The sequence below is a fragment of the Anopheles merus genome, chromosome 3L (assembly GCF_017562075.2).
Source record: "Anopheles merus strain MAF chromosome 3L, AmerM5.1, whole genome shotgun sequence".
In the NCBI taxonomy this organism is placed as follows: Eukaryota; Metazoa; Arthropoda; class Insecta; order Diptera; family Culicidae; genus Anopheles; species Anopheles merus.
Genome location: NC_054085.1, coordinates 10715533 through 10737992, shown reverse-complemented (window position 1 = coordinate 10737992; position 22460 = coordinate 10715533). Strand labels below are relative to the sequence as shown.

The window sequence follows — 22460 nt, the reverse complement described above, 5'->3', positions numbered from 1 at the left end:
AGGCCGTCGCGTTCGATTCGTCCCAGTTTAATTCGATTATGGAACCTGAAAGCGACTCCAAAGTTGCCAACCCACCTCCCCCCAAGTAGGCACAGAAAACAAAACCTTGGAAACCATTCATAAGGTACGCGATGGTGCTGGCAACGGGCGCTTAATTCGAGCAGCCGATCTTGCACGACCAGTCTCACAATTGTATGGCAACTACCGGTGACTCGAAGATCAGACAACCAGAGATCAACTTGCAATATCTTCCTCCAAAGTCTACTACCGAACAGCCAACACATTCGTCAGACCAGAGTGTTCAGAGTGCTCCTTCCTTGGAGGGCTCTCTAGTGTTCAATTGTGGTGAACGGTAAAACAACAAACTTCCAATCCAAACCACACGAAATCATGGTTTCTTGCGATCGCGATGAGGAATGGAGGAGTTTGGCCTTTTTTGAAAGGCAATACCCTAACTGGGTTAAACTCCACCGGAGGTAGTGGGATTGAGTGTCCACTGGAAACGGAAAAGCAATGACCACCGCCTTCCTCTACACCAAAAAGCTCCACAGACATCATTTGGGATGACCGCGAAAACTACTCCCCGCACATTTAGCTGGCCGTAATTGTTTTCTGCGAACGTAGAAGACCAACAAACAGATCTTGCCAAGTTGATGTTGGGACGAGCCTACTAACGACTGACTTGAAGAGCGTAAAGGTTTTGGAGGGATACGAAAGGTAAGTCGACATGCGTTTGGAAATGTTTGCCTGCTTGCTTAGCGTATGACTGTAAATTAGTGACATTGAAAGCATGGTTGCACAGTGGCCAATGTTTCACGATGGAACTTAACTTCACTGCCGGGAGTTGGTAAGTGGTGGTACTGCTCTTTAAGGTTTCGAACGAACTCACGAGTTCGAGTGCGTCTCGAAAGATCACCAGACAAATGATTAGCAATCAACCGTTGCCAGAATGGCCTTATTGAAGAGAGAGTTGTAAATTATTACAAAGTGAAGTTGAAGTTTGTACGATTTTGGAGATGAAAATTGACTCCCAATTATGTCCATCATCATCAACACTAACTAACTGTTTTAACACTTTTTAAGTAGATTCCATTGCACATTTGTCGATTGGTGGTATTCACATCAACAACCCCTTCCCAAAGGGAGTTACACTTATATAAACCCATGTAAAGCCTTTCAAAGAGCGGAATCCATTTACCAAACAGGCCCTTCATTTCTTCCCGCAACAGTGGACATTAAGATCGCGAATGGAAAAATAGATCACAATGAACAACTATTGGCACTAAGGGGGAGGGAGGATGGAGTGTGTATCGTGTAATCGAGGTGATATAATGGCAAACGCTACAACAAGCCCTGTGTCGCGCTTGCAACATCACTTTGAAAAACCTTTCATGAGATTGGGAGGTATCTCTATCGCAAGCGAGCGAGTAGTTGCAGCGAAACGCCAACAATAGAATGTGAGGAATATCTTTCGCTTTTCTCTCTCTCTATCTCGGTTGGGGGTTCAATTAGCAAATAGTTGACGTTGGTCCATGAAACACCATCAATCCTCACGTGAGCGATCTCAGATTAATGCAGGTTTCTATGGCTCGAAGTTCGATGTTCTTTTCGCCGTGCTCGACAACCATTTATTGGACACCTTTCAACGCATCTTCATCGCTTGTGATTAATTGCTAGCCAGCTGATGTTTGAGCGTTTCCAAACCAAGGAGTGGTAACAAAAAAAGCATTACTACCACAACCAGGCAACGAAACCGGGCAAAACCCCCACGGGGCCCACAGTATCGCCGAGATCCAATTCTCATGTTCTAATTCCCAGACGCGATTAGCGCGTGATCCACAAATGGCATTACACGCGATGAGGAAAGATGAGCCCCCAACGACGAAAAGCGACTAACAACAAAAAAAAACAGAACAGTGATGAACTACCTCGCCCCTTGGGGATGGAGGAGCTATACAGTGAAGCGCGACATGGAAAATGCTCCCACCAAGCCCGCGGTCAGGTCGGTCACGGGATGGTACAACGTCACCCACCCGCTGGCTGTTGGATGGCAAAATGGAAAATGATTTGCCCACCATCACAAATTATGGAGAAAAACCCGGTGCCACGAAGAAGCGGACCGAGAGAAAGCGTCTTCTCTCATTCGCGTGACCTGCATTTAGCAGTTAGTGGAGGGACGACGACGAACGATCGAGGCCCAAAGAAGAAGGTTGAACACCAAACATACTTGCTGTCCACTCTCATTACATAAATTAAAGTTTTCGCTATAGCTCGGTTCTAAACTACTCTCTGCCAGAACCGCCAACGACACAAAATCCGAAATCTTTCGTATCACACAACGCTACCCTCCGGGTGCGCTACATTATCGAGACTTAACGAGGGATAAGCATGATTTATTGATGACCCTTGCGTCCGGGAAGGAGAGTGAGGGTACCTTGTGTGACTCGCAACGACACATCGGGGTCAGAAGCCACCAGAGGTCGCAACACGCCAACAATCCGAACGCAACACCGAATTTCTCCTCGGTGTAAGGCACCACAACACGAATCGACCTTCATAATCTGAAGTTGATTTGAGGCGCTTAGTTTTACACCCCCCAAAAAACGATGTATTGCAGAAAGTCTGGGTGTGTTTGTGGGTGTGGGTGCGAGGTCAATAATGCTTAATTTGATTAACACTTCAAGGCCTTTTTTGCCCTTGCCCAACCCAAGCGTGGGGCAAGGTACCGGAACGGAGACTATTTTGCAAATGAGTAGCCGCAATGGTTCTTTACTCCACGTTGGCGATCGGATATGGTGCCAAGACATCAAGCAGGTAGGTTAGCCGCTAAATCCAATCGGATCAGAAATTCAACAAAGAAGGGAGCGGGGAAAATGGTTGTCTAAATAAATAATGTTTGACAGTTTCCAACACGGGTTAGATTGGATTAGTTTTCGGATTTAATCATTCGACAGAAGGAGGGAAAAAAGGAAATTGTTCTCTCTCGGTTCGGAGTGTTTGGGGAGCTAAGTTTTTAGTTACCGCTTCGCAGAGGCTTCGCGTAACAGAGACACAACGCTCTCAGCACAAACCCATGTAGAGGAGCATATCTAATTAAACTTGTATGACTCGCATAATAATTTCACTCCACACCCTTCACAACCTGCTGGCTTCAGCTTCTGCAAGACTGCAAGTCCTTTTTTGGAAGACCGACATCGTCGTCGTCGTTGTCGTCCAGTTGTTGCATCCAAGGCGAGAGCATTTCTTTCTCCTATATGATGTAACTTCCCGGTACGGCACACCACTTCGCAACTGGGGAATACTTCCATCCACAGAGCAAGGGGATCGAGCGATCTATTGCACTCTTTTTATCCGACGACGTTTTTATTCGTGGAGTTGTCACGTCACTTCGCTGTGCAATCTTATCTCCTCCTCCCCAAGATGTATGACAATTTTCTCGTGGAAATTTTATCAAGCAAATTGAATAAATTGACACACCAACCAGCGAGGTAGCAAGCCCTTCCCATGCTTCTAATTTCCAAGAACCAGGTAGCAAGGATGCCCAAAACATCTCTATTACCTGTCCTGCTGGGCATTTCTCGGCAAAAAACCTGATACCGAGTGTGATGTTGTGACCCAGTTTGTGTGCCGGAGTTTTCCCGCAATCGTCCATATTTGATAGATCATTTTCTCCAACCTCCAATTTGCACAGCAGCGAGGGAAAGAGTTGCTATCAATTATGCAACACACCGGTTTGCCTGATAGACAGGATCCGCCAAACGGTATCCGAATCGATACCTTCCCTTCCCTGCTGCTATCGTGCTAACTGAAGGCGCAGATGGTTCGATATTGAAACAATATGGTAAGGTTTTGCCCTGTCCCAACGACCTCCATTTTTTGCCCAAGATATGAATATGAATGACTGATTAGATTTGAAAAGCTACAGATTGGAGGATTGGCTTTGACAAAAAAAAAATCATAACATGACCTCTCTTTTATAACATATTCGGAAAAAGAGCATCCAACTGTTACTTAATAATGGAAGTAGTACCACCATCGACATTCCATTTGCATAGGTAATAAAAACCATTAAAAATGATAGCTTCCACAGCAAGACAACAAAAACATCGATCGATCGAGCACACTGTCGGACGGTCTGTATAAATAATAAACCAACATTTAAATGCATCTTAATATGCACAGACACGCGGCAGATGATCTTCGTTCCGCCGAAAAAAAGTGTTGAACGTTGAACATTGGCGGTTATTCGCGCGCAATACTGGGGCGCCAATTTCCATAAGATTTCGATCCGATTTCCTCATTATCATTTATCGTTGTGCCTTTTTTGTGTGTGTGTGTTTTAGTGAGGGGATGAAGCAAATCCAGAGACGCCACAAAACCTCCCAAAAATACATCTGCCTGCATCCTTCGAGTGTTCTGCATATTTAGCAAAAGCTCTCCTCTCTGCCATGACAGCCCACAGCAGCTTGGTTTTATGTAATTCCCACCTATTATCTCATATCCATACATTCCCACACCGGAAGTTGCTTCGGATGCTTTCGGTGCAGCGTGTGCGTGTGTGCGAATTTTTGGGGGGCAAAGATCGCTCCTATTACGTGTTCCGAGCCTCAGGCTTAACCTATAGTAAAAATAACATGAATATTGATATCTCCCCGGCATCAGGATCATTTGCATAGCGTTCACATTTGCGAATATCTTTCTTCGCGCTGATTTCTTTTGGTGCCTCTCTCATGCTCTAAAGACCGGAATTTGAAGTGAATATTTAGGCCAGTAGTGAGAAAAGTGAGTTCATTTGTAAAAAAAAAACGTGTTTGCCTAATGATAATTTCAAAGCATCATTTTCATCGCAGCGAAACAAACAACTAGCCATTTATCATTAAAATAGCACGAAAAGTACCCAAATCAAATTCGGCGCTGGCGACATTTGACCTGCACTCTGCTGGTTGTTAGCGTTAGGGAGAGGCTTAAGAAGAGTGGACGATGGCTTTTAAAATTAATGTATAACCCATTGACCACACCACCAGCAAGAATGGGATGGTGGGATTTCTTTCTTTAGCCATTCGATTGCGAGAAAGTTCTTCCAGCTGGTTCATGCCTGCTCCATTTGAGGAGCGTTTTAGAAGACGTTGATTAAAAGGAATTTATTGCGTTATTTATGGGCGTTCGCGTGTTAACAGTTTGACCCTTTTAACTAGCGGCAGCAGCAGCAGCACCAGCGTGAAAAAGGGAACAGATTTTCATTTTATGGTTAACTCTATTTTCTCAATTTGAAGACAATCTGATAACTACTCTCCCACCCATCCGTCAGTCGGGCTGTCCGTAACTCAAAATATTTTTTTGAATCGATCTTTTCGTAAGCAAAGGATAGTATTAAATTTCTTCGCAAAAGATCAAACTTTAGTTCGTAAAATTGTAATGAAAACCTGGTGGAAGGATAATTGCTTGATTTTTCTACTCTTTTTAATGCTCTCTCATACCATATACGGAAATCCGTGCATCTGCGTGTGGTGATGGCCCCATCATACCAGGGAGCAAATGAAGGAAATATTATTCCACGATCGATCGAGCCCCGTTCCAGCTCGTTTGTGGCTGGCTTCCGTCGTTTGCCATAATAATAATGCTGTGCTGTACTTTTTTTCTGCAACCGGCCCACGAAACGGACGCGTACAGTGCAGGAAATAAAAACAGAAACCCATACACGCGCGCGCACAATCCAATCTTTTTGTGGTGTGTGAAGCCGACCGTTGCCTTTGGCTGCTACGTGTTCCTGTTTCTTGAAGGAACACAGACCCACCCGCAAAGCGAGACCAGCGAGAAGGTGGTTTGATGATTTTTCCCCGTCCGTTCCCATGCGTGGTGCGTGTTTTCTTATTTTAAACCGTTTGCGTTGCGCGGCACTACTCCCTTGACCGGCCGTGCGCACAACACAGTACCGCAAAGCAATCGCGCGTTTCGGTTGCATGAATTATTCTCGCATTTGATTTTGATTATTATTGTTTCACGGCGCGACTGTGCTGGTGCTGCTAAATCGGTCGTTCAACCACCACTGCCAACACACCAGCACACATTTGTGCCGCCCAGAGAGAGAGGTGCGTTTGAGCAAAAGAATGTATCCCTTTTTAGCCAATTTTTTGTGGCGCATGTTCTTACTGTTTGAAAATAAACGTTAAACGAACAATTTAAAACAGTTCATTTACCACCCAGCACATTATCCGTGGACACCAAAAACCAAAAAAAAACACTCACTCACATAAATAAAGACGGAAAAAGATGACGGCCCCATAACGAGGGGTACGTTAATTTTCACATCATTTCACCCGACCGCGCGCAAATGAATCTTCCGGGCAATGGGGAGAGAGTTTGTTTGTCTTCTCCCCGCCCCACGTTGGCAGTAGCGATCGTGGCTGAGAAGAACAAGTGGTTGTAGTAGAACAACTTCTCATCACTCTTGGTTCGTTTTTTTTTTTTTTGGTACCACACCGCAAGAAGTAGTGGTGTGCGTAATGAATTGCGGCGCGATCATCGAACTTTCCTCTTTCTCCTCCAGAGCATGAAACGCAGCTTTTCTCCAGCTGTTTTTTTCCTCTTCTCTTCTTTACCTTTACACTAACACACACACACACGCGCACAAACACAACCACCGGATGCTGCAGAAATGGTTGGATACAAATGATCTTTCTCCGGTGGCCATGTGCCAGCCCATGAAAATATTTGTGTGCGTGCGTCCGGTTGGTGGTAAAGGTTCGTTCTAAGCGGATCGGGAACAGATGAGATCAAACTGGGCGAGTAATGCAGGGAGGACAGGTGTGCTGTATCTGTGTGCGTGTGTGCGAGCGTTAGAGGAAACCGTTTGATGGATGGACTAGCATTGTACCTTCCTAAACCTTCATTACAAAAGGTTCAATTAGTGTGTTACAGAACGTACGAGAATTCATACAATTTATCTATCCTATTATTATAGCACAAACTGTATTTTTATATAAAATTATTCTTGGTGCCTTCACAACACAAATCCACGTCAACCTGGCCAACAACACAGTGTTTCTTATTACACTTCACTGTACTGTACAAAAACATCATTAAAAGCTCCATAACACCAACACAACCCATTGGCACTGGCCAAAAAAAAACTTTTAAACCACTTATTTCCACTGTTTTATCACATCACACTACCCAATGTGGCCCACTTTTTTCGATAGTTGCTCATAAATATTTTGATGAATTCACTTGATTTTTGCTGCTGTTAACTTTTTTTGGTACCTTTTATATTACACGATACGGCTTCAAATTGCCACGCATTTACGGTAAAACGTACATTTAGACTCTGATGGTGTTGTGCTGCTTGCTTGCTCATTACAATCATTGCCCGCTATCGGTCGCGATCGGTCGAGTTGGCAAACGGAATAATAACGGCAATAAAAATAAAAACAACAACTCCCGCACGAAGAAAAGTGCACACTACAACACCACGATACCCGAAACCGGGAACATCCGTTCACACGCGGCGGCAACGACTCACGACCAATCCACGCAACGGCTCAAAATGAACTGAGCGACAGTCGGTGTGTGTCGATCTCTCACCAGCAGCTTCCCAAAGCGGCGAACCAACAAGCAACTGAGCGCATATGTGTTTTGTGGATCCGCTCACCTGCTCGCTCGCTCGCTCTCGCTTTCGCTCTCTCTCTCTGTGTTTGTTTTTCTAATTCTCACTACCTTTGTTGCTCACACGTTCAGTACTTCTCGCAACATCACTGTACAGTACGAAAGCAAAGTTTCAACCGATCTTCGATTGAATTAATAGTGGAAATGAAAAAAATATATTGATGATACATACTATAGATTTTATTCTAGAAGAAGACAGTAAGCAAAATAAAACAAATTAACTTTTCACAGTCACGCATTTTACCCCACCAAAAAAAAAGCATCAACGTCATCCGTGAGCTCTGTGTCGTGAGATAAACAAACAAGCAGCAGCAAAGCGCATCGTGAGATAGAGAGAAAGAGAGCGAAAATCGGGCAAATCGTACTCATCGTGTGAAAAGTTCTCTCCGAGACCACGTTCTCTTGCACTTAGGGAATAAAAATCGTTCGTTTGCGTCAAAATCTCGTAAATGGAATTAATTTTGATATTACAAATACAGCAAGGATTAATTTCTCGGCAAAATAACGTTTGAAATGTATCATGTAAATCCCAAATATATATCAAAGGCTCGTTAGCTTGTACCGAGACACGCAAAGATGATTGTGTCACAGCGTTTATAATATTTACGATGTCTCGGATAAACATCAACCTTCCGCGATGTGTCCACCTATCCACGGCTCATGTACGCGTAGTGCTAATTGCTCACATTCGCAATTCGGATCGAAACACGTATCGGGATGTTAAACGATAGCACTAAATGGTGTCATGTTGACTCCCGTGTGGCACAACGATTGGGCACACACAACAATATCACATGAGTTCGTTTGCCATGTGTTTGTTTTCTTCCTTCCTCTTACACCCAAAACTGCAAGCTTTCCTTCATGTTTCATTCATCTCATACCGTCCACTACCATATCGTGTTGTTGCACAGTTTCGACAGTCGTGTACATTTTCTTCTATTTAGATATTTGATTAGTTTGTTTGTTTTTTTTCTATCCTTTTTTACAACTTGCAAAACATTGACACACTATTTACAAACACGAAAAAAGGTCCATCTTTCGCTTGGATCACCAGATACAATCAACCAACGAGTCAGCAAAAAAGCAGCGAAAGGTTTCACTCGATCTGGCAAACAAGTGAATCGCGTTACGATCCAGAATTGGATGGATGAAATGATTCGCTCTCGCAAGCCTGCCACTGCCAGAGATTGGTTGGCTTTCGCTAATGGAACGAGTAAAAACAAATAAAAATAAACACCAACATCAAACAAAAACACACAGAACCTCTAAAAGCCCCGTGTGAGCGCGTGAGTCTTTATGAGACTCGAAAGAAATGGCACACAAACAGCAACACAACAACACATACGAAATTTCGCACATACGGAAGCATTGCCAGAACAAAACCACACAGCGACCAAAGTATTGTGAAAACTAAACTGTCGAAGTTAAAATTAACTCTGCTCATCGGAGAATGCAAAACAAAACAAACAAAAGTTAATGGAAAAAATAGCACGTTGCACTCAGAGCAAAGTGAGTGTCTGTGTGTGAGTTTCCGTTCCTGGTGAAGAGATGTTTTTATATGTTCAGTTTCGTTACATTTTCTTTTTTGCAACCGTTCATATACAAAGATTTAAAAATAAGCTTCCAAAGAGGGCCACACCACCACAACAATTCTGCAGTGTACATGGGCGGCTGCTTGTATGGCAATTTTGTAAATGATTCTTTGGGCGGAAATAGAAGCATTCAATAATAAGTGTGTTTCTTTTTTATAAGACTCGGGAAGTACAACAGGGAATGACTTTGGAAAAAAATGTCACGGAAGAATTGTGTTGAGTTCAGCTTCCTTTCGATTTCGATTTCACATTTTCCATTCTCGGAACGCACACATACATTTCGGTCATTGCCAAAAAACAAACAATACTCAAACATATACCACTGTAAAGCATAAAACTAAAAAAAAACCAATCCAAGAAGACGCATCACATTCAATGTACACCAAAGTCCATCGGTTGCGTTCGTTTTTTTTTCCTTTGTTCGTTACGGCATAAACACAATCAGTTGTTTCAGTTAGTGCCGCATCATCCCAAAAGGTCAGCCAACAGGACTTTCTGTCGGACGACGGCTCTTTCTCAATGGGTGTCCCTTTTTCCTGTGTTGCTTGTTTCCACATTTCGTTACATACGCTTTGTCTTACTGTACGAAATGTGACCGGTGCGAAGATATCTTTCATTGAAGGCACAGAACAACCGAAAGCAAACTGAGTTCCAACGTTTCATATCAGCAGTTTGCCTCACTCGATTCACGGGTACTACATTGGGACTCATGAGCAATGAGTTTAGGGAATGATATAGAAAAGGGTCTAAACCTTCTTAATCAATCACTAGCAGATAAGGAGTGCGATACGATGACAACATTATTCTATTCTTCTTCTCGAGAACCTTTGGGTGACCTGTGTGCGGGAATTAAAATCACTCTCCAAGAATGGGTCCTAAATCTGTTCTCCAAAATAAACGCTCGAATGGAAAAGGGCTGATACCCTGATATGTAGCACCTAACTAAAGAAAGATAGCTTATCCAATTGAATGAAATTCTTGGAGCAGGAGATCCTTATTGGATAGACAAAATTCGACAGTTAGTCGAATTTCATTCCCTCCAATTGAGGCGTAAAACAAAACATTGAGAAAAAACTAGCACATCCAACAACAATTTGACATCATTTTAGCGAAATTGTGTTCATCAAATCAATCGATGATTACAACCATTGCAATTAATTGAACCGAACGTCCTAAATCAATTCTTAAGTCACGAGCGTCCGTTACACGTTTCATCATCGTCTTGACCTAACCTATCCTTCCTAAACGTCCATTCTGAAGAAAAACGATTCGAAACCTGATCGGATCCGGTAAAAGGACCCACCCTCTCTCGACCAATTGTACCGTCCTTCGATAAACGTACAATTAAATTAACCACGCTGTAGGTGGCGACGAACCCCCGCCAGACCTCTGCCGGCGGTTCCGTTTCTCGGGACGTTTCGGGTTCTTTCTTCTTTGGCGCTTTGCTTCTGCTTCATCCCTAGCATTTCTTAGGGCTTCCAATCAACCGACGACACCTGGGATCAAGTTCGACGTCGGCGGTGAACGATTTCATCCAATTCTCGCATTCAATTTCACAGGATCTTTGGTGAATTGATTTCTTGCCTCTCTTCCTTCAAATCGAATCTTCCTTTTTTGACGGTGTGTGTATGTGTACGTGCGCGCGTGTGAGTGCAACTAATGGAATTGCTGTTTCACAGGTTCACCTTTCGTCGGGATGAATGAAGCTCTAAAAAGGGTTTTTGGTGCATTTAATTGAAATAACACGTAAGTGAGATGAAACACTTTATTCTGATAGTACGATCTAAAAGAAATTTTCCCAAACGGCCAGCTCACTTTCCTAGCAAACAAATATTGCCGCTGAAATATAATTACATCCATGCGTTTGGCGTTTACGGTTTTAGGAAGAAAGGGAAAACTTTTGCAATATTGCAATCTTTAAAACCTCCAAAAATAAAACAATAACAAAGCGCTTCTCTATTTCCAAGGAAACAACATTAAATCTAGCACCCGCCGCAAATCTTGCAAGTGCCGAAAAGTTTTATCTTCCCGGTAGCACATCACACACATCAGCGCGCAGAAGGGAAAAGTCGGACTCGTCTCTCTCTCTCTCTCTCTCTCTCTCTCTCTCTCTCTCTCTCTCTCTGTCTGCAGACCCCTGTTGCACTACATGTTTGCTCCACCGACATACCGACACTTTGATCTCGAAACGACACGAAATTATTACCGACCTGTCAGGAGGTATTTTCGCCCGTCTTTGCAACTAAGCCCCGGAGCAGCAGCCTGGCGTCAGCATTAGATGTGGAACCATTCATCTTCTGTGTTTGGGCCTTGGTTCTTACAAGCCTTATCGTCGGTCCGCTTGCCACTTCGTCGTTCCAACAAATCCCTACAACGAAATTTGTTCCCACTGTCACTGTTCTTTTTATTTTTTGTAATTTAAAGGTGTCGACTTCTCTTTTCCCACTAGAGCAGCCGCCTTTGTACTGTTCACAGAACGTACGCTCTGGGAAGCGGTGGTAACAAACTCTTCGCTGCCTACTTCAGTTCTTCATTAGCTGCTGTCCTTCCAGCGAGATACAACGCCACCGAGACTCCGTCCGACCGACCGACCGACAGTGCGCAGGAGAAATGACTCGAAATTAGCCAAGTTAGAAAGTACATCCTTGACAGGGGAACAAACTTTTCGTATCCTTCTTCGTCGCTGGCGGGCGCGCACAGAGGGGCACAACAAAACTGACGCGACCTGACTGATTAGCCGGTGTATGAGCAGAAGCCAAGTAGAGCAAAAAGGTGAGTTTTTTAGGGCGGAAAAGTTTCAACACTTTGGAGGATTGCCACTGTTTGGAGTTAACAGCAGAGAGATGAACGGGAAATTACTTTAACGCACTGAAATCCTAATATTTTTGAGAGAGAAAAAATACAGTGAAAAGACTTTCAAACAACTTCATGTAAGTAAGCGAAATACAGCATTTTTAACGACTTTTACAGTTTATAACACTTTGAGACTTGAACAGTGCCCATTACATGTAAGCAGATAGAACTTAATGGACCTCGCCGAATTCCTGAAGAACTCTCCAATATATCATATCGTCGACCGTCTTGGAATTATATATCGTCCAGACACAATTCCATGACGCGTGAGGCATTAGCATCGACATTGAGACCAATCAATGACCTTTCTTTTCCTATCCGTCAACCACCGTTCTTCCCGATAAGACTTTTAGTGCAATGTTACAGGAACTCGGTAAATTTAGTGCGCTACCGTGTTGAGTGCCCATGTCCCCCCCATCGGGGACTTCGGGGGGCACGTGTTTATGAGTAACGGGAATGGAGCCTACGTTACGATCGCTCAGCACGATACACAAACAGATTGAATTCCGATGACGCGATGAACGCCGGCAAAGCCGTCCAGTAGGTGATACGACTCTCCAGAGAGTTCGTCGTTCGTATGTGCGAGCCACAGATCCAAAATCTTTCATCAAGCTCACCCAAAACTCTAATCAACCTACCTCCCCAACTGGGGGAACTGCGGGCCGTGATTTACGGCGTTCGGTCATCGCCGGAGGACACATTACCAGCGGCATTGCGTCAAAAGCCGTGCATGCCGAAGAGACATTGACACTCTAACGGCACAGACACAAAACAGCAGCACATTCCGTGGGGGACGCGCATCGCTAACGGACCAGGGACACCTACGGCAGCCTTACTCTAGGTTGATTGGGTTCTGTCTGTGTGTGCACGTTCCACGCCTCTATCACTTCCCGCTCCCTTTACGGAGGCCATATTTGGTTTTCAATTTTGTTTGTCTTCCCCCACAACGTTCAGTTCAGTGACCGATTGAAGTGGAAGTGCTTTCAGGGGGGGGGGAGGTGTTTTTTATCGAGAACGCAACGAACAGCCAACGGTGAGGTAAGCAAATGAACCCTAAAGCTATATCTCTCTTCCCCCCGCCGACGCAGGGGTGTGCGTAGTACTTACGCAACATTATCGAAGGCTCTCCGGCACTGGCTCTCGATATCGTTTCACTGCCCACCATGGACCGTTTTTGATTTGACAGGGAATATATTGCCTTCCGGAGCGGGCGGGATGGGCAAATGCGTAATCGAACGGCCAAATATTTGCAATTCGGGGGATTTGGAACATCTGACAATATCGGACGTTGATTCTTTCCGATGTGAAAGAAATGGCCATCACTTACCTAAAACGAGAAAAGAAAAAAAGAAACGAAATGATTAATACAGCTCCATTGGACAATAATTATGTTGATATTCATTTACAATTGTAAACTGTAAAATCATTTTAATTTAATCTGTTTACTATCTGGGCGGATTTATCTTAAATTAATGAAAAGTCGAAACTTAACTCGCAATGGTGCTCTAATGCGCCAAATGAATCGGATCAGCAAAAAGAGACCAAGAAACGCGTTACAAACGCGTGTAACTTTGTGTAAGTGTGACAAAAAAGGGCGACAGAAAGAAAGGGACAGAGCACTAATCACTGCAACACGGAACACGCAGGATCGTAAATTGAGATAGTCTTTGCCGCTACCGCCGCTCGCAGCCTCACATACACACATACACACTCAAAACGCAAACACCCAAGAGACCCAAAGACACTGCAAAAACAAACAACAGCTGATTGTGCCTGCCAAGGTACGTTTGCTGCGAACCACTTGCACTGCAAAGGGAAAGGAAGCGAAGAGCGAGATGCCGATAGAGCGCTTTCCCTTGGCCAGGGTTTTCCCGGCTCTCTCGCACGTGTACACCCCCGGAGAGCGAACGGAAAAAAGGGAAAACTAAGCACACACACACGCACACATCAACATCTGCCCCATTTTAAGCATATTTCCACACAGCACAACAGCAAAAAAAAAGCAACGAATGGTTGACAAGTGAGCAACAACTGTCAGACGACAGTGAGTGTGTAGTGTTTTTCACAGTAGTGAGAGAGAGAAGGTGAATAAGTAAACAGACTATCACACGATGGCGCTATCTCCGAGGAAAACGGAGAAAATACCGTACAGAATGAAAAAAGAAAAGAAAACAACACACACACACACACAGAGACCGTTCACTTAGCAGTTGGACATGCGCCTTACGGTCGGTGAGGTGGCGTGAGTTTCGGCGATGATGTGTTATGCAAAAAGTAGAATGAAGACGAGGAGTAATAAAAAAACAGCAAACCCAACGTAGCTTATTTTTGCTTTAGGCGACTTTTCGCAATCTCCGTTCCATTATCACTAACAAAATGGAAGCGTATTGATATTGCATTGCAACTCTTTTCAAGAAGCATTCCACGATTAAGAAGAAAATTAGCCTCGAAAATTATATAAAAAGGCCGGAAAATGTCTATTTTAACAATTATTGCAGGACCGCACGAATAAATATTGTAAAAAAATCCCTTTGGGCAAAACACACTCTGTAAACAGGCTGGCTTTTCCTCATCGACAGCACGGCCCTGCTGCTGTTCCCAAAGGCCCTTCTCCCCACACTGCTGCAGCAGCAGCAGCACGTGCGATCGATTTTTCAAGGTTAGCATAATGACAACCGATGGCACATGGCACACGGAGGGGAGGCTTCCCCATCACCCCCTCCATGAAGCCCAAGAGAAGACGGACGATCCTTTGCAGCGCCGCGTTCGAGATTTATGTCGCACAAGGAAAGCGAGAAAATTCACATCTCAGCAAATAGATCGATACTGGTTGGTTGCTTTTATTTTCTTTTCTTTTTATTAGCAGCGAGCTGGACAACAACCAAGTTGTTCTGTCTCTCTCGCTCCATTAGTACCTTCGGTTCTTATTAGTCCGTGTTTGAGATTGTTTTCCTTCGGTAGAAACTAATTTGTTCGCCAAAGCATAGGCGATGTTTATAAAATAAACTACGGCACATTCCCGGACAGTTGCAGCCAATGTGCCTCGGAACAGTGTTGGAATCAAACTACGCCGCCGGTGGGGGAGGGAGAGCTTGATTTATCCTGTCGCAAAAGCATTGTGTACCACGGATGGGGATCGTTAAAACCATTGCCTTCTTTGTGTTGGGCGCAATTTGATTAACCTGATGAGGGCAAAGGAAACAAGGACGGAAAGTACAGTAGAGGACACTGGTTTAAATCTGCCCCGTTCAACACTGGGCACACGGGTAGGAGAAGATGGGAACGAACTTTTCACTCCATCGCGCGACATCACCCGGTAACGGAATAACACCCCATTAACGTGCGCTTCCCCTCCCTCTGTGCCAGCCGGCTGCAAACTCAATAAACACATTATGCAATCAATGGCATCATCGTCGCGCAGTGGCAAAACCTAAACACAGATCACGACCCCTGTGCGGTGGGAGGTGGGAGAAGGTTGACGCGACATTGGTTGATGGAAAAGCACGTCTTCGAGGGAAAAGACACGGATGATGTAATGCTATCATCAGTTGTGATGAAACGTTCTTTGTGCGTGGAATTTTTCTCGCAACTGAAAGCAAATCCCTTTGGTAACAGTTTAGGTGTAAAGAAGAAAAATGGATTTAGTTTTCATTTAATTTTTTATCTTTTTTTTGTATTAATTAGGGAACTCGTTTAAGGCATGATTTGGTTGTTAGATTTGACAAAATGCACATTTGTCTACTGACTATCCTACTATGTGTAATCAGTGAGTCACTGAAAGCCAAGTCCACTAGTGGTGTAAGCAGTAGAGGTGTGCCAAATGAACCAGACCCGTACGGTTCATTCAGTTCACATGAAAAAAATGAATGAACCGGTTCACAAGTGAAGAACGCTATGGTTCATTTGATACATCAAAATTTAAAAGGCCATTAACGTGTGCAGTGCAGCAAAATGTCACTGTCAATGTCATAAACAATACTGACTGAAACAAAATACATGTTAGCGTCACGTACCCAAATTGTGAGAATCAGTGGTGCTGCTCAAACAGTTAGTGTGACCAATACATGTTTGGCGACATTGTAACAACGAGCGCTTGGTCAGTCATTCTATCATGACTTTTTTTAATGTGATCAGTTCTGCAAAATATCACTGACATGGTCATGAAAAAATCCTGCTGGAAAAAATCATGTCAGCGTCACAATGGTTAGCTCTACTGCGATGGTTAGAGGTGAGACTCAAACAATTGGTACGAGTATCACATGCTTGGTGACATTATTGCAAACCACTCAGTCCCTTGATCGCGACATTTTCTGTCGGTGATCACCACGATAGTCATGGAAGATGGGTGGGTGCGAGTGGTCCCAAGCAACAAAATGAGCATGCTTTCTCGCTCAAATGCTATATCATTCTACCCAACAGACCATCAAAGCAGACAGATCGAGAAAGTTAGCTTAATTTGTTGCTTGGGACCACTCGCCAAGCATTTCCTAAGAATGATGTGATTATCATAGCGATAAAATGTCATGACCAAGTAAGTAACCAAGCGTTGGGTGCTACACAAAATGTAGCTAAGAATGTGATTAGTCCACTAACTGTTTGAGTCTCACCTCTGATCATCACAGTTGTGTACATGAGCTGACTTGTACCTCTTTTTAACCATGAGTGTTGGTGGCACTGTTCACAGCCAGAAAAAGCAATGTTCATGATTATGCTTGCGACAGCATTAAGCTCAGCTTGTCAGTCAGAGTATCGGCAGTCAGAGTATGGACTCAAGCATTCGCATGTCGCGTTCGGCATGTCATAACGCACTTTCATTCAGTATCAGCAATGAACATCAAGGTGATACTGGATGTATTCATTGTTTTCGGTTGTCATCGTCACGTGATTGTCATGCAATTTTAAAGCACTGAACTTGTTAAATAGCAACTATAACACTTAAAAAATAAAAATAGTCTTTGGATGTGCGCTCAAAACATATTCGTCTACCTGTCGTTTTGCGCAATACGCGAAAGAAATAATAGTAATCGCATCAAAAAATTATACGATCTGGTGCATCTGGTCTGGGTGCAATTACTACTGATATTGACTAAATGACCAACAAGGTAACTCACTTGTTCCTGAAAAAACACATTATTGATCCACTTTTCTTACAAGATTTGTTTCAATTAATCTCAGGTAGAAATATTTCATTCCGAAAAATAATATTTGCTACTGAAATGGTACAGAAAACTTAACATATATTATGTTATAAAAATCGGTACAAACACTGTCGCAATCTGAAAAATTACATGAAGTAAAGTGGGTTTATATTTAATATAATTTCCTTTCATTTGGATTTGGTTTCGTTCTAGTCAAAATCGGAATGTCATCATAGCGTAACGTAACTTTAAAATATCTCATTTATTAAAATATGAAAAAATTAGCTTATAATAATTATCTGCACTCCTCTTAGAATATTTTAAAAATTGTACTTAACGAATCAATCGAAAATCGAACTGAACCTTTGCAAAAAGGCCCCGTAAAGCCCGTAATAAATAATAAAATAAAAACCCTACAATCAATGTAGTTTTGACATTTTACTCCAACATAAAAACACGAACCCGTACGTTAATCTTTCGCTGATTTTAGAATGTACAGCCAGTTCTATGGAAACAGTTAATTATTTAATTGACTTTGAGATATCCCTTCTTGCCCTTCTCTTCCCCTTTCTGTCCGATCAACAAACACCTTCTCGTTCGATTAATGGCCCCTAATTTCGACCGCACACATTACCAGCACCAACACACCTCGCCAAACAAGCATTTAAAGCAGATTATTGTCAAATTTATGTTGTCCGCAGGATCGGAGCCAAGTGCCCACTCTCTATCTCCTCTGCTTCACTACTGGTCTGCTTGTTGTAGTACAGTATATGCTTAACATTCAATAAATTTCATTACCAAACCCAATCAAGCTGAGGAGAGAGAGAGCGGAGATGCCGACCACAGCGCGCCCCAACGCTAAGGCCATCAGCGTTGGAAAACATCAAGGCCCGGGCGTCATCGTGTGTACCAAATCCCACTGCCGAAATGTAGCGCCAGCGCGACGCCACACCACACCACCCAATCGCTGACCATATGCTGGCGTTGGTTGGTTGCGTCGTGTGGTGACCTTTTGTAGGGGTGATGAGGACTACCCTACCTCCTTACCACCGTCTCGCGGCGGATGGAAATCGATGGTTTGCAAATGGAAATAGACCTTTTTCCCATTGCGCGCCTCCTTACCCGACACCATCTCACTGTCCTTCGGGAGAGGCAACAAGGCAAGAGTGATCGGTATCGTGTGTACCACCTTCTAATGGCCAAAAAGGGTTCAAGTACAAAGCAATCGGTTCCGACAATTTATTGAGATTTATTTTCGATTTGACAGTTACGAGATGTTGCCGTGTTACATTGCTTTCGTTGTCTAAAACGTTGGAATATGACGACATTCACCATGAGCAAGTAACTCACTATACAATTGAAAACCAAACAGCTGATCGTCTGCTGATGGGAAAACCTTTCAAAAAAAGGATTTAAGCAATCAAAACCGATTTCATGATAAGACCACAGCGAAGTCCTGGATTAACACAATCTCAGCACAGTCTTTATACATCCCCGAAACCGAAATTAATTTACGTTGCGGTATCATTAAGTACCGTATCCGTCACACTCTACTCTCACACACATGTTGTGTCATATCCCGAAGCGCATCGGAGAGATCCTCCTGATGACCCCGAGAGTCTGTGGTAATGAATAACGACGCAGTCAGCCACAAAAAAACACGGAAAAGGAGACTAATAGAAGTGTCATTCCAGGCATTAGACGTCCACCCTTTGGTAGCAGAAATCCGTCGATTTAACTACCGCGGAGCCGGCTGGAGATAATAGATGTTGTGTTGCACGGCGGCGCACACAGGACGGCATTTTTGACGTCCGAGCGTAGATGGGATATTTATTTTTACGACTTTTTAACGAGTTGCGTTACGTGCCTTGCGCGTTAAGCAATGCGTGTGCGGAGGAGCTGACCTGCAGAAGATTTACTTCCGAGCGAGCGAAAGCAGTTCGTCTGTCCAGCGATTTTGGGGACTTTGGGGAGAAGCACTGAACTGAAGCGATTTGTTGGTTTTATAGCGTTTAATATAGGAATAATAGTTGTGTCTAGAAGAGCCAGAATAGCCTATTTAGTATCGCTGGTAACCAGTACAAGATTATTTATACAACGTTTCTCGCAGAAAACGGACCATTCCAAAGAAGTCGCTAGGACTCGATTCTTCATATGTCCAAGAAAGCTCCACACTTCTCTTGGAGCGACGTGTGCGATCTTATTTTTAGTGTCACCAGATATCGATTATTTTGCCCGCTGTTGTTTTCGCTGCCTGTTTCAATGTCTCATTTTGACCGCTGCTGCTGCTGCTGCTACTGCTCTCCGGCGCTCACAGCGCAGCCATTCGTTCGGAAGAAAAGCGAGTGACACTGTGTTGCCGGCGCAATCTAATTTTAGCCCACTGAAATCCAACGTGCGAGAGCATGGATGCATTTTCCACCATCCCGTCCCATGATGATCGAGTGCAATTCAGTTCCTCAAACTTCCCCCTCGTCACCTGTACGATTTACGGTATGGAAAATTGCGACGTCAAACATTCCACAACACAGACGGAGGGGCGGCGCATTCTTCGAATAAGCGCATCCCGGGAATTCCTAATTGAACATAAAAATACAGTTCCGCATTGATTCAATTTAGAAGTATGTTTTTGCAATATTAAAAATATCATCCTGGTGGACTTTTGTGGTGCAGACACCGTGCACATAAACTCAGTTTCAGCTATCTGCGAGTTCGTTACTACGAGTGAGGTGTATCATTTCAGCATTTTGTTTTAACAAGGGCTTCCATGGAAATGATTCCATAAAGTAACGAATGTTGTATGACGCTTCAAAAAAGGGGATTTTGTGCTTGAACGTTTGCATGAATCATTTTTTTTTATTTTTTGAATCTTTTTTCAAGTCACCCAATAGCTTGCAGTGGTGGAATTGCCCCTGAAGCACATGGCAAACCATTTCCATTTAGCAGTAAATGGTTAGGAATTGCTACGCTCGTTAGAGCGAACGTACAGAATATGATTGCAAATTAATTTTCCAACCAGTGAGCACACGGTACACGCGCGTGCTCACCGCTCGGTGACGTGTGTGGTAAACGACGAACCGCTCCTCTTTGTCGTCATGTGTGTGCTGCTGCCGCTGCTGTCCAATCGTCACGCGGTTCTAGCTTTGACAAGTGGGAATGGAAAACAACCAAAACACAACGTACATAGAAATAAAGCTAAAAACGACCTTCGGGTTGAAAGTAGAATGTTGCTTATCGAAATGGATACCAACCAGTGTGCTTCGAATGGTTTTAATTAATCCGAATTAGCGCACATCGTGAGCGCATACGTTACTAATTGGTGTGCTATAATTTAATACCACGCAATTCTAGCAGATGGCGCTGATTGCAAAACTGTCAAATAGTGGTCGCTCTGCACTGAGGTTTGATTTTACGACAAATTGTCGGTACTATTTTGTACTATTCTCAATGAAATGTTAAATTACACCAAAGTTTGTTGTTATGTATACTATAAAAAACGGTTCACATCTGGCATTTATCAGATGGAGAAAAAAACCCACACATGCTATGATTAACACCACTCGATCTGGCGCAATTTAACCCGAAAGCATCGATTACGGATTTTGTCGGTCGAAGCCAGAAAGGCAAAAGAATTAGCTGACGCAATACTGCGATCTTTCCATTTACGATCATCTCGCTTCCCTTACAAAACCATTCCTGAATGAAATGTACACCTTCCGTTTTTTGCTTGTACGGGATATTGGAACTCTCGGTAGAGGTCGCTAGAAGGAAAGATAATTTTATTGCGCTGGTAAAACAAAACACATTAATGTTTTGTAGGATTAATCCTATCGTACCGATTGCCATCGTCTAAGGGAAATGAATTAAAACAGATGTGTTAATTTTCGCTGATGAGAAAAAGAAACAGATCAAAAGTACATTTTCACAAAAAGCTGTTTCTTAAGATGGACAACATTATCTCTCTATAAATTGAGTTTACTTTCATCGAGATGAGTTACTCTACGTTACTTCCTTCAAGATATTCTTTTCGCTTCTCTGCCACTCTTTTCTGCGTCACTGCAATAAAACAATACCGACGCCGATGCCATCAGACTTTACCCATCTGTACTCTGATGATTTGTTTTTACTTTTTGCTCCCAGTGAGGCCCTCCTGTGTGGGTTTTGTTTGCTTCGCACCGTATCCATCAGGACGGGGTTTTCTTTAGTCGGCACACAAACGTTTCACGGTGCGCACCTCTAATGCAAATATTAACATTTATTCAAAATGAAAACAAAGGCAACAGGAAAGCAACACCTACACATGACATGCATGACTGGCGCACGCTTTATAGCACTGCGACGGACCATTGCTCCTGTCAGCTAGCGTGCTATAAATTGTTCCTCTTTTGTTTTAAAAGAAAAGAAAAGGCTCACATATGGTTGAGTTAAAAATAAAGTAAAGCAAAATAAAATCCAATGAGGGGATAATGTGATAAATTGGATAATCTTACATATTATAATTACCACAAAAAACATCCTTATTTCCTACGAAAACCATTCCCACAGAATCAAACACGTTGCGTGACGAAATGGAAATGAAACTATTTTCAACCATCGCAACGACCAACTTCCAAAAGCGTTGGCGAAGACGAAACCCATTACCGAATAATTTATTCAGGCAAACAATTTAAAAAAAAAAGGATGTGGCATTATCACACTTTCGCAACACTTTCGTCGCACTTTCGCATGTAAACAGTGAAAGAAAGCAAAACTGCATTCTAACTGTCCAACCAACGCTTGTGGTATATTGTTCTACCACTAGAGGAAGGCAAAAAATATGTTCCTCAAGCATAAAACCAAACCATACCAAGAACACTATGCAAATGAACGACCGAGAAGCACTTTCTCTGTTGGGAGACGACTTACAACATCAGAGAGAAATGGGGAAGAACAAAGTTTGCCGTCCGACAGTACTGAGGTGTGCCGTGGGGACAATCGGACATAATTGAGGCTTCTGCTCTCTTGCCTTGACCTAGTTTACACTATCGCACAGGAAAAAGCACAATGTTGTCGGAGTGATGCAAAAAAGAAAATGTTACAAAAGTAGCAAAAACCAGGCACTAGAGCAACGACGTTTGACGTCATGTTTTTAAGAAATGAGTTGAGTTTTTAATTAAAAAACCATTCCCCCATTTAGGGGTGGAACTTTTTAAAACATCATTTTCAAAGCTTCGTC

The 22460-nt window shown here is 43.3% G+C and overlaps 1 protein-coding gene across 11 annotated transcripts in view; it reads right to left on the bottom strand.

The window, feature by feature from the left end:
• Positions 1-22460, bottom strand: part of LOC121600421 (MOB kinase activator-like 2) — a 113800-nt gene that overhangs the window by 73709 nt on the left and 17631 nt on the right. For 2 of the 11 annotated variants that reach the window (XM_041928989.1, XM_041928990.1), the window contains exon 1: positions 7261-7563. The exons of 7 other annotated variants lie outside the window; for them this stretch is intronic. The gene's annotated coding sequence lies outside the window, so the exon portion shown is untranslated. Of the gene's footprint in view, positions 1-7260; positions 7564-22460 lie in introns of those variants that run through there. 2 more of the 11 variants (XM_041928991.1, XM_041928993.1) reach the window with 1 other exon arrangement.